The sequence below is a fragment of the Sander lucioperca genome, chromosome 21, assembly GCF_008315115.2.
Source record: "Sander lucioperca isolate FBNREF2018 chromosome 21, SLUC_FBN_1.2, whole genome shotgun sequence".
Classification (NCBI taxonomy): Eukaryota; Metazoa; Chordata; class Actinopteri; order Perciformes; family Percidae; genus Sander; species Sander lucioperca.
Genome location: NC_050193.1, coordinates 14,321,649 through 14,334,492, shown reverse-complemented (window position 1 = coordinate 14,334,492; position 12,844 = coordinate 14,321,649). Strand labels below are relative to the sequence as shown.

Below are 12,844 nucleotides of genomic sequence, written 5' to 3'. Positions count from 1 at the left end.
TATATATATATATATATATATATATATATATATATATATATATATATATATATATATATATATATATACACACACACACACACACACACACCATGGATATAGTGCCACTCGGCCAGCCATTCCAAGCACTTATTTATGAACTTCATTATCCAATGGAAAATAATCTCAAAATGAAATTGCACAAAGTGGTGTCAACATTAAACACAGCGCTTTCAAGCTGGAGAGGGGAAATTACTTCACCGCGCAAACAAAATCCTTTCACCCAGGAAACGCTCGTTCGTTCCTCGGGAGTGTTCCAATCCAAAACACGATCTTTTCCCAAAACTTAAAAAGGACAATTCCGGCGCAAAACGACCTAGGGGTTAATAACACGTGTCCGAGTTCGACCGTTCTCTGGGATATGTTTTCATGCTAATCAAATGCGACCAGTTTTAGCTCAAACCGCTAATTAGCTTATAACGCTAGTTGTCGGGGCACAGGTAAAGTAAGAAGAAATCGCTATTTCTATACCACTAACAAGGCTCAAAATATCACCACACTTCAATGGTAGCACAATGAGTGTCCCTACATGTAAACTGAAGCATTGAGAACTTTGTAAGTGTACAGGTCGACCGATATGGGTTTTCTCTGGCCGATGCCGATCTTTAGAAATCAGGGTCAGCCGATGGCCGATAAATGCTGCCGATTTATTTTGGCCGATACGCGCTTGTTTTTAAACCTCTGTTTGAAAGATAAAATGTAACGCTAATATACACAGAATTTCTCAACAAAAACATTTATTGAACACTTCACCAATCTACACTTGTATACTTCAATTAAAAATGTATAATGTAAAAACATACTGTATATTGTATAAATAATGTATGAAAAATATATTAAATAAACGAAACAGGTAAGAAGAAAATAAACTGTCAAATAAACTTTTCAATGAAAAAATAAAGTTTAGTGCACTTAGCAGCATTTATTAAACTTAACTAACTGAGAATACAAATCTGCAAGCTTCACAGAAAGTGACATATTATTAATCTCAACACTATTTCCTCCTAACTCCTGTTGAATCACATAAGACTAGGGCTATCTAAAGTCAGTTCTTGTTCACCTTGTTTGTTAGATTGTTCATTTGTTGAAGTGTTTAATCTGTGTTTTGGGGATCCTACTGTTACATGTCCTGTTGACCTCATTAGGATCTTATCTGAGCAGATTTCTGTCATTCAAACTCTCTCTTACTCTTAGTTGTAATTTAAAACTCGTCCAGCCAATTTAATAAAATTAAGGGTTTTATTCGTGCTCGAATCCATATATGCAGTTAATGGATACAGGCACGGAGAACTGAAGGCTCTGTTAGCAATGATTAGCTCCGTTAGCGGTTAGCTCCAGTTAGCTCCAGTTAGTGGATGAGACTGCCACGGACAGGGGTAACAACCAGACTCTGATAAATGACATTCGGGGAGCTTCCACAGCGGTGTGGCCGCGGTGTTTTGTACGGTTTTATTAGTACAGTTAATCCCAAGGCAAGAACACCAGCAACATGCTACTGCTAACGGTAGCGTCTGAGCCTGAAGTGACTGTGCGAGACACACGGCGCAAGACTTCACGAGGGGAGGGGCTGGAGGCAGCTGGTCTGGGCGCGCTGTAAAATTTTTTGCCTATTCATGTTTTTAACATTAGGCTGCCCGCAGATGCGCCTGCCTATTAATCGGCTTGATATACTGGGATATTGGCCGATGCCGATTATGTAAAAAAAATGCCAAAAATTGTCCAATTAATCGGTCGACCTCTAGTTATGGTAAAGCCAGAGGCTGACCGCGGTCAAGCCGCCGTGCACGGCAACGGAGATGAGGCGCTTTTTTTTTTTCCTGTGCTGGTGGGCGTTCTTCTTCTTCTCCAGCAATTAGCGGCAGACTACAACACTTGTAGGCGTACACTTCCCCCGTCATGTCCGGAAGAATTGCATGTCCAAAAAAAACCAGAGTACCGTCATGTTTTCAGAATTTTGGTACCGAAGTACCGGGTTGCGTGACATCCCCACATTGGCATAGTTTCACACATTGACATCAACTCCAAATCGACCAAATCTTATTCAAGTCTTTGTTCTTGGTAATAAATAGCAGCTTATGTTATCTGAGATCTTTTTGTGCCCACTGTTCCTCTGACTACCATCTAGGGAGACCCATGATGACTTATCCTATTCAGTAATCTGATCCCTGCACCAAGCGTGCACCGGCATGCCACAAAACCTAGTGCTTTCATGAACAGAGGAAGAGTGTTTAAAGTGATTAGCATTCTATGCAGACTCCCGTGTTAAATGCAACAGTTACAAATGTTACATTTTTGAACGATGTAAATTTACGCATGTGTGTGCATTTGTTTCAGGGAGCTTCCTGCCTAGCAATGTAGCAATGTCATGGAAAGACAGCTGGAGGGACGAGGGTAGGGGAACGAGAAGAGGTGTGTGTGTGTGTGTGTGTGTGTGTGTGTGTGTGTGTGTGTTGGGGGTCAAAAAAACAACTTGGCACATCCCCTAAATTTACTAAACGCTTGTGAAATGTGATTCCTGTGGAGCATGTCCCCGCCCCCCCCCCCCCAAACGTTCCTTCATCACCCTCCTTCTCACCCTGCATCCGCATGAATACAGCTCAGACCTAATGACACATCTGCTGCTATAATCACCTATTCACCCATAGCAGACAGGAAGAAGAGAGGAGAGTCTGTCTTGTCCGTCCATCCCCCCCCCCCACACACACACCTCCCTCACACCCCGGAACAACCCCCACCACAAGACACCGCTGGGCCGCCTTTCTTCAGCCCTTCTGTGCTAATAGTGCGTTCCATTTACCTCGGAACTCGGAAGCCGGAGCTGGGAATGACGTCACACCCAAGTTGAATACGTTCCATTTACAAGTCGGATTTTCATTGTTTTCATTAGCTCTAGCCCGGTTGGCCATTGTTAGCAATACCAGTTGATAACAACGCATTACGCCGTTTTTTTGTGTGCAAACAGCATAACAACAACAACAAAGTCCACAGATAGAAGTTGAACACGCCTGTGCGAACGACCGATTTAGTGAGACAGAAGTGCTTATAACTTTATGTTACTACAGCTTTCACAACTGTTGATACAGGGGGCAGCCATGTTGGATTTTGAACTCGGGCTACTGCGAGGTTGTCCGAGCTCCGAGCTCAGAAAGCCGGGGTCAGGGGGGGCGTGTTTCCGACTTTGACCGCCGAGTTCCGAGTATAAATAGAACGTGCTATTTGATCACCCAAAGGCCCAGAAGAGACTGCGCCCAAGACTTATGTGTGTGTGCAGAAATACATATTCATGTGTCAATGCAGGTTCATTATGTCTGAATGACTGAGCCTGTCATTCTTGTTGAATTGTTGTTATGCCTCGTTGTTGCTAGAATGTGAGGATAACCATACAAATAATTAAGTCCAGGGTCTAGTTCTTGCAGCTTCAGATGAACTCACACGCCCAATATCTGTGGCCACCCTTTCGGCCCCCCCTCCTCTTTCTGCCTGTCTGTATCTGACTGGAGGTTGACGAAATTTGAAAATAAATTTTAAAAAAAATTAGGTAAATATTGGTATCTGTTCATGCCAGTCCTGTTCCCTAATTTATAATAAGACTCCTTCATTTATAATTCATTCAGTGGTCCTTCTCCTGGATTAGATACACTTGTGGATATTTTGCAATACGTACTGTCTAGTAGCAATACTGGATTTACATTGGATTTCACTGACCATTACAGATTTTCTCAACATCCTCTACCCCTACCTACATTTTGTGCTTTTGTTTTCTTAGTATTAGTCATGTCGACTTTGACATATGTGGTTGTCTTTTCTGCCATCAAGCTGTCAAGTTCATGTTGAAATTCCTGACTATTAGTCTAATGTTTAGAGATGTACAGAACTGTAGCATCAGCAGAAAAATCCCTAATTTGATACTGTGATGTTTATATTTAAAAAAAGAATTAGGTAATAAAAGAGTCTAAACAGAATCATTTCAAGTAGGCCTATTTAATGAATGCACGGAACAGACTGACCACATGTCCATCTACTGTTGTGGTGGTGTTTATCAACAGGTGAAATCCCTTGCTAGACTGTGAATCAATTCCTTGGTCCGAGGCATTTACAACAGGGGACATCAAGACCCGATCTGCAGGGTCGTTTTTGGGGCTGATCGCCAGCTATCAAAAATGCCCTATTGCACTTGGTTAAAACACTGGAACTTCACAGTGTGGTGAATGAATGACCTACACAGTCTATATCGAGGACGCTTTCTTTCTGTTGGCATTCTAAACTCTGATCAATTAATGAGGACTATGGTTAACTGCTCCTCAGATCTCTGCAGGGTAAATCCAGACAGCTTGCTAGACTATCTGTTGAATCTGAGTTTTCTGTTGCACGACTAAAACAACTTGTGAACTTACACATGTTCCACCAAAACAAGTTCCTTCCCAAGGTCTATTTTGCAGAGGCCCCGTTGCTCCGTCCGGCTCTTAGCACCGCCTAAGACAATTGTGATTGGTTTAAAGAAATGCCAATAAAAGGAGAGCATGTTTTTCTCCTATCCCGGAATGTTGTGTGTGGACTAGCCAGACCTTTCTCTGCAGCGCTTTGGAGATAGGTCTGGCAACATGAGACTAACCAACACATAACGTCTGTAATAGAGACTGAGAAAAGAAAAACGCAGTGTATGAGAAAATGCAATGACCTACAATATGACAGTGAATGTGAACCAAGATGAAACTTAACACTGGACGCAAGTGTACCGTTCGATGTCAAGAACACAAAGAGGCAAACCTATCCTGTGCCGGTGTCTGGGCGTCTCTTGGCAAAACATAGGTATACTATGATTAGCATTAAGGGCTGAGAAGCTGTACACTCAGAACAGGTCTACCTTGCCAGGCCCAAACAACAAGAGTAAAGCTGATCTGGCAATAGAAGGCTTGCACAACCGGATGGCCTGCACGTGCCATCCGGCCCCTGCAGCTCATTCAGAACGCAGCAGCTCGACTTGTCTTCAATCTCCCCAAGTTCTCTCACACTACACCGCTCCTCCGCTCTCTTCATTGGTTACCAATTGCTGCCCGCATCCGCTTCAAGACACTAGTTCTTGCATACAGGGCCACGAATGGATCAGACCCAGCTTACATCCAGGACATGGTCAAACCCTATACCCCAACCCGCCCACTCTGCTCTGCATCAGCCAACCTGCTTGCTGCCCCCTCACAGCGAGGGACAACTAATCACTCAACGAAATCCAGACTGTTTGCTGTCCTGGCTCCTAAACGTTGGAATGAGCTCCCTACTGACATCAGGACGGCCGAAAGCCTACGCATCTTCGCCGAAGGCTAAAAACACATCTCTTCCAACTGCACCTCGGATTAAAAAAAAATATATATATATTTTGAAAGCACTTAATTGGAAGTCGCTTTGGATAAAAGCGTCAGCTAAATGGCATGTAATGTAACAACTGGGTGCCTGTGTGTGTGTGTGTTAAGAAAGAGAGAGAGGGTGGAGTGTGCAACAGCGTGACATCAAGTTATCCAGCCGGTTCTTTACCATCCAACATACAGTAATTAATCCATACCCACACAGCTACTCAAGGATTAAGTTCCGTTAACCAAAATAACAATCATATCAAGTCTAACCCAAAAGAAAATAAAACTACTAACATGTGTTCCAAAAGCCTTAAAGTGGCTCTGACTGTTTGGGAGTTATGGTGAGCAGCAACCTGAAGCAGTGAGTAAAAGACGGTATGTTGATAAGCCACCTTCTGATCGGCATGTCACCCCGCCTTTTGTCCTCCCTGACCGGCTGGGAGACAAAGCCAAGTCGGGGAAGGGAGGAGGACGGTAATGATGCATCTGTCACCCACTGTGACAGACTGATCATTCTGACAATAGACAAAGCCCTGCCCCTCTCAGGCCACGTTTATATGGGCTCAGTGTAGATCTAAATACAAAGCTTACATCCAAACACCAGCATCTCCGACTATAGCTCATAAAATAAATAAACCCTACCACTGTTCAGTGTCTTTCAGCAAAGAGTTATGCCAAGATTTATGTAATCTCAATAAGTATACAAGAACGTCAAGTGTTGCCTTGGTGACTCACAATAGTATGATCTATCAGTCTTCTCTATCAAAGCACGGTGCATTGGTAGAGAAAATACAAATAATGATGCCGCTCCTAAAAAAACAACACAAGAAAAAGAACAAATCACGGCGTTTCATTGCACTGATGGGATTGATAGCACCATAGAAATAGCTATGGCTAACATTAGTGAAGTAAATTGCCTCAATCATATTTCCAATTTTCTTAGTCAAGTGATCTGTTTGAAATTGCGAAATAATGTTGGGTGTAGCTGCAGCGATCTAATTTGTGCAACGTCACTTTAATAAATCGGGGGGGGGAGATAACCATGGAATAACTAGCTAGCCAACTTGCTACTTACGGTTACCGCTAACGTTAGCAAGTCGAGTGCAAACTTGCGGAAAGTAGTTGTCATTAGCTAGCAAAATAAGCTAGCGAACAACTTGCTTACGTTGATTTAGCTAGTTAGTCAACTCAGGTTGTTGTAAAAGTGTATGACCCAACTAAAGTTTAACAATGCATTTTCTGTACAACTTGGTTTTGCCACTGGCTTTGATATTTGCGCTCGACACAACCACTGACTAACGTTAATTTCTAATACGAGATCAAAACTTGGCTTTGAAAAAAAAGTTGGACCGAAGCTAGCAACGCTTATGTTAGGTTAGCCATCGGCAGGTCTCCTCTCTCCTGTAGTCTGTCTGAAAATTCAACTGTTGATTGCTCAGCATCTAAATGTAACACAAAGCTTGCCTGTATTGGATTAACGGTCAGCCCTACACCTAGATACACAGCCATTCCGGTCAGCTCCCAAACGTATTTTCTGTGCTCAGACAGCAAACTAGCATGCTAAGCTAGTTAGCAATCCTTCAAGCTAGCAGCCAAGACGGGTGCTCGGTGGAGACATCACCAGAGCAAACTGGATTACAGGACACCCTGGAAAAACAAAACAACTCCACTGTGTTGAAAGCCGACGTTAACTTACCATATCGTTTGAGTTACGTCAGATTTAACTGTTACTCCAGGGATATAAACCCATAAACGCGTTTTGCCAATTCCTGGGTAAAATAAAAAAAGAGTACTTATTTTGGCGTTCAGGGAGCTTGTTGCGCCTCCGCCTAGCTATGTGTTGCTAATGCTAAACCAGCTAAAGCCAGGCTACACGTATCTCCTCCTCCAGAACATGGCGGGCAGAGCGGGAGGGGGGGACGCTGGGAAGGGTGTGACCACGGCGGCCTGACTTGCCAGGGGCACAGAAAGACTCTTCTTCTTTGGGTTTTAATGGCAGCTTGCATCTTTAATGTTGCACTACTGCCATATATACATAGCTAGTCATAAGTCTTAAATGTAATGTCACAGCAAGGGCAGACCTTTTTCAGAGTACCATATTGAGATATCATCATGATAGGCCTAATTCATATATTTCATCCCAAGTTTTCACAGTAATGACATGCAACCATAGAACAGGCTCGGGGCCTTATTTCTGGGAGAGTACGATTAACATATCACGGTGCTGGTTAACAATGTCTCCTTTATGTAGTCCTTTATCATGCATAGTTTCTGTCTATTTTGTTTGAGCTGTTAAGTGTCTAAACAGACCTCTCGGGTAAATCAGGTTCTTCTCAGGAAACTACTTGCTATTTCCTCATTTTTAATCAAAGCCACATTGGAATAAAAAAGGCTTAGTACACAAGCAAGTGCAAGAGCATTCGTCAATTCAAGGATAGCTTGGCGTGTGGGTGTGTGCTACAGGTGTGTCCTTACAAGCCACAAAAATTGCATGACAGCATTCCATCCCTCAGACTTTCCACTGTCTCTGTGCAACTCATCATCTCATCATTTAAATAAAGTGAGGGACACCGACACACATGCATTACACACTGCGGTTTATTTAAATCAGGCTCTATGAATAGACTTGAAAGGTTCCCTGAAAAGTGTACAGTGAGCTATGAATAGACGTCTGACATAGATGAACATTGTGATGTTTAAAAGTAGAGGTGGGGATCAAAACGTCACAGTTTTACAGCACAGACAGAAAAGTTGCCAACACCGGAGCTACAGTAGATGCCCAATGTGGTGTCTGTAATCTGTAAACTTCTGGCTTTGACATTTTATTTTGGTCTTTTGTCTTCTTTTATCATCTCTGTCTTTATACAGAGTAGCCTATCTCACTGGAGCTTCACTCTCTCTGCTATGTTCAGAGCACAGGATAAGCCAAAGAAAGCCTAAGCCAATTGTGTTTGTTTGTCTCTGCGTGAGAGAGTGATAAAAAGAAAGAAGGACAGACTTAGATGTCATGGTGCGAACAGGCTGTTTAAACAATACCTTTCCATTATCAGCCACACTAGTTTTATAACGTTAAACAGAATAGAGTTGACATTTGCAAGTCAGGATGCAAAAAATATATAATGATTGCTGATTATTAACTAACTCTGAACCTTTATCAAAATATGAGTTGCTAGGTTGCTAGCAGTGTTGTTGTTTTTTTAATAATAATAATCCTGGCAACCATTTCACCAATGGATCCTCTTTTGTTTTGGTGTGAATTCAGTTGACTGTATTTCTTTATTATTATTCATCACTGTAGACGTAAAAGCATCCACAAGCATAACTCCTGAAGCACATTGGAACTGTCAATATTTAGCTCAGATACAATCTAATTCAGAAGAGGATTATGTGTCAAAGCTGATTTGTTCAACAGCACTAAAGGTGACAGGAGGAGGGCATTATGTCTTTGGGTTATTAAATATATAAAGACACATTTCACTAGAATACGGCTAAAAAAATACAAAACAATTGGAATTGCTCAACAAGTGTAATAAATGCTCTCCTCCTTAACCGCATGTGATCAAAGATAACCCTGAATGTGAAGTTTAGGGGTGGGTCAGATCTTTTTCTTTTGCAAACAACACGTAAAACAAAATCAGCATTCAAAAGTTTACCCTTGACATACAAGACCATTTACCAATTCCTAACATCCCCTTCTTTCTTATCACGTCTGCCCGAGTGTTATCATATTTTCCTCAGTGTTTTATCAAGCCTGTTCAAGCTTGTTCAAACCTGGACTGTGTTTTATGAAGGCAAAATACTTGAAATTGTCAGTGAATGCAGTGAAGGTCAGGCATGTCTTACAGTGTTTGGGTGCCTCCTGCAGACCAAACCACATCACTCCCCTGCAGGTCCAATTTCAGCCAATAGAGGTCAGGAGTGTTGTACTTTTCATTATAAAGCTTGTGATCATCATATTGTAATGTGACGGTAACTTGGGAGGTCCTTCTAACTGAACCCCTGCAGTCATGTGTGTCCTTTAATATGAGATTAGCGCTGGTGACAGTTAATTTAAAAATTAATTAAAGCTAATTAACATATAACTACACCACGGCCTGCCTGCTTTCATATAATTACCCCCATTCACAACTCTCATAACCTATTAGAGACTAATTGGGCCCTTGGCTTCCTATATTCACCCTTAGGTGTAATGCACTGACCAAGGCTATTCCTGGTCACACAGAAGTATAGTCAGTAACACAGCCACCAGCACAGGATTGGTTGAGTATATGCACTATTATATATCATTATTATTATTATTGTCATTATTATTATTATTATTATTATTATTATTATTATTATTATTATTATTACCACTGTTATTTGACATATTGTATCCACATCATAAAATTGAGCAATTTTTTTGTCACATGCCAGCAATTCAGGCACAGACTGCATTAAATCACAGTTACAAAGGCAGCAGCACGTGTGAGTCATGCTCATTTGAACATCATTCAGAAGTGTGTGTGAATGTAGCGGTTCACATACGGAAACTTGCAGGCATGCAAACAAGCCTGAGAGTTGCTGCATAAATCACTGGTGCATCAGTTTCAAAACTTACAAAGCTATGTAATGTGAAAAAGGGGAAAAGACTAGTCTTTGGCCTGCAGTGAAACACGTGGTTCTAGACGGAGCCGAAATCAGCAGAAAAGCAGAAGAAGACAGAAAGCATAAAACAGGATCATGAATAATACCTGCCACTCCTGCCAGCTTACAATATCAGCTAAATATTTTCATACATGCAAATGCTATTATGCTTGCTGGGGGCTGGTGTAAATTACACCTGAAGTAGGTGAGCAAGAAGAAAAAAAAAAGCTTTAATAGTTGTAACATGTACACATTTGTAGCTGGTGTGAGTTTAAGTTGAACATTTTAGTTACCAGCAAGCATCATTGTTCAGTTTATTATAACTCTTATAAGTGATCATGGAAAACAGACAAAATTACATCTTGAAATCTATAATTTAGGGACTCTCGTTTAGAGCCTAGGGTATCCCATCCACAAAACTAACTGATAAAACACAGTGTTAATCTTACTCAGCTACAACTTTTTCACATATATGTTTTGTTTAATTCACTATACATCATTAGACATGCACTCTAGGTAACAAGGACTACAGTTGAAAATTAGCCAACTGGCTAACACTGGCTCATTTACAGAAATGTTGATTAATGTGCATTGTCCTAATAAATACATCTTAAATCATTAAAGCTTTGCACCCTTATATCCCTGTTAACCCTCTGAAGATTAAGGGCATTTTCTCGATTTTTACATCTCTTCTCAAATTCACCTTTTAAGGATATTTGATACCTATTTATTTTACATCAGCATTTTCAGAACAAACTCAGATTTCTTTCAATTAAGGCTAAAATTACTTCTAGAGCAATGTGTAAAGAGATAATTTGGCCCTAAAGCTATAATTTGTCATGTGGGCGACAGAAACTACGCAGTATAGCTTTACGTTACTCTTTAATTCGAAGATCTCTACAATTTCATCAACACCACATCAAAAGGTTTGTAGGAAAACAGCAGACGCGTTCACCTCTTCTTCAGTGACATCATTGCATACACCCTGCTAGAAGGACAAAGTAAGAAGTGATGCACTTTATTGTGTGAATGCTGATTCAGTATTCAGTATTGTTATCCGATTCTTCCGTACCATTTTCTATTTTTTCTAATTCCTACTACTTCTGCATACTTTCAGCTTCAAAAAACATTCAAATATCAAAAATAGTATGCTCTTTAAGGACATTTGTGCTTCTATTCAACTTTTGTCCACCATTAATAGTTTTTAAAATATTTATTTAATAAATTTAATTTTAATTTAAATTTAATATTTAAAGTTTTTTTTCTTTTTACACTGAAAGTCAATGAAGCAATCTTTAAATCTTCTTCAGCCTTCTTCCACTTGTAAATGCTACTCCTCCCACATACTTTCACCTACAGACGTAATTCAAACTTGAAACTATTCACAAAATGTTCAGCTATTAGAAAATGATTCAGCCTTTTGATATCTTTTACAGTTTTTGTGTTATCACTGTTTAAGTTTAGTGCTTCTTTAGGCTTTTTCTGCATTTTTCAGGGCTGCTCAATGTGGGTGATATCACAGCTACAGTGCAGAGGAGAGATATTCTTAGTACTTTCTCTTTAACGTGCTCTCACGGCCACAATTCTTACTTCTCATACACCATTTATACATCAAAATGTAATTGTCTACATTCAGCCAATGTTCATGTAAACAGCTGATGCAGATTGAGATCAATTATTGTTTGCACAACATGAAACACTACAATTACAGATAGGCCGAGAGTAATTCATGTTTTACTTGACACATAAGTTCTCAAGGGAGCAACAGTGGCCCTTCTTTAAATCAAGAATTCCTTCTCTTTTACTCCTTATTACTTTGACTTAACAATAGAATGTGTCACTCAAACATGAACAAAAGAGTGAGCATCTGCTCCATCTGCTCAGCGTAGGAGGAATCCAAAGTTTTCTCACTTTTCAAGCCAATTTACAATATGAATAAGGACATCATCAGATCATTTAAAGATAAAAAGTGTTATGGGGACAATATATTGTGAGGAGAATGAGAGGGGAAGAAAATTAGTTGACACAAACTACAGATATTTTTTCAGAGAGTGGTAACAGAAAAGAAGAAAATAACAAAAGAATCAGAAACTGGGCCTTCAGACTAAACAGATTATGAAAGGCAGGGTTGTTGATGCCTGTGAAGGGAAGTTGAGAGACCTTGTGCCCACGTGCTTTTCTGCCGTTGCCCACTTGCTTGCTTCCGCTGACACTCACACCTGCACACACACACACACACACACACACACACACACACAAACCTGCGTACCTCTGCATCAGTGCCTGTGACAGGATGAACTATTTTATGCAGAAAAGCTCTTGCATACTACATGGGCCTGTGGGTTGTGGGTAACACATATTCACCACAACTGTAGGCTATTGCATTTTTAAACATTTCACTCAAATGTGAAGATATTGAAGTAAATATTCCCCAGTAATATCAGAATATGTGTCACTGGGCAACTGATGCAATGCGGTGATAAAAAAGCAACTTCATTGAAACTTAAAACTTGCTGTTTAAAACACCCAGCGCTGTCTTCACTGGAAATGGACACAGGAAGTGATGTAAGTGCATCAGCTAAGGGAGCTGAACAGAAGAAAAGGGTATGAACAGTGAACACCACCGTGGCTGAGTAGACAAAGAACAGAACCACCTACAGAAAATCCAACTTGACAAACAAAGCACAAAATCCAAAGAAAAGGCAAAAGTACTGCCCACGCTGTTTGTTTGAGAAGTGAGGCTGAGGAAGCGCCAACAGAAACACAACAGCAATGAGGAATTAGCACAAATTAACATATAGAAATGAAACCAATCAGCTTCACAAGCTTAC

At 40.7% G+C, this 12,844-nt stretch overlaps 1 protein-coding gene across 4 annotated transcripts in view; it reads right to left on the bottom strand.

The window, feature by feature from the left end:
* Positions 1-12,271, bottom strand: part of epn2 (epsin 2) — a 33,718-nt gene extending 21,447 nt beyond the window's left edge. For 2 of the 4 annotated variants that reach the window (XM_031320634.2, XM_031320637.2), the window contains exon 1: positions 7,084-7,334. The gene's annotated coding sequence lies outside the window, so the exon portion shown is untranslated. Of the gene's footprint in view, positions 1-7,083; positions 7,335-12,234 lie in introns of those variants that run through there. The other 2 variants (XM_035997175.1, XM_031320636.2) reach the window with 2 other exon arrangements.
* Between the last annotated feature and the right edge of the window lie 573 nt (positions 12,272-12,844).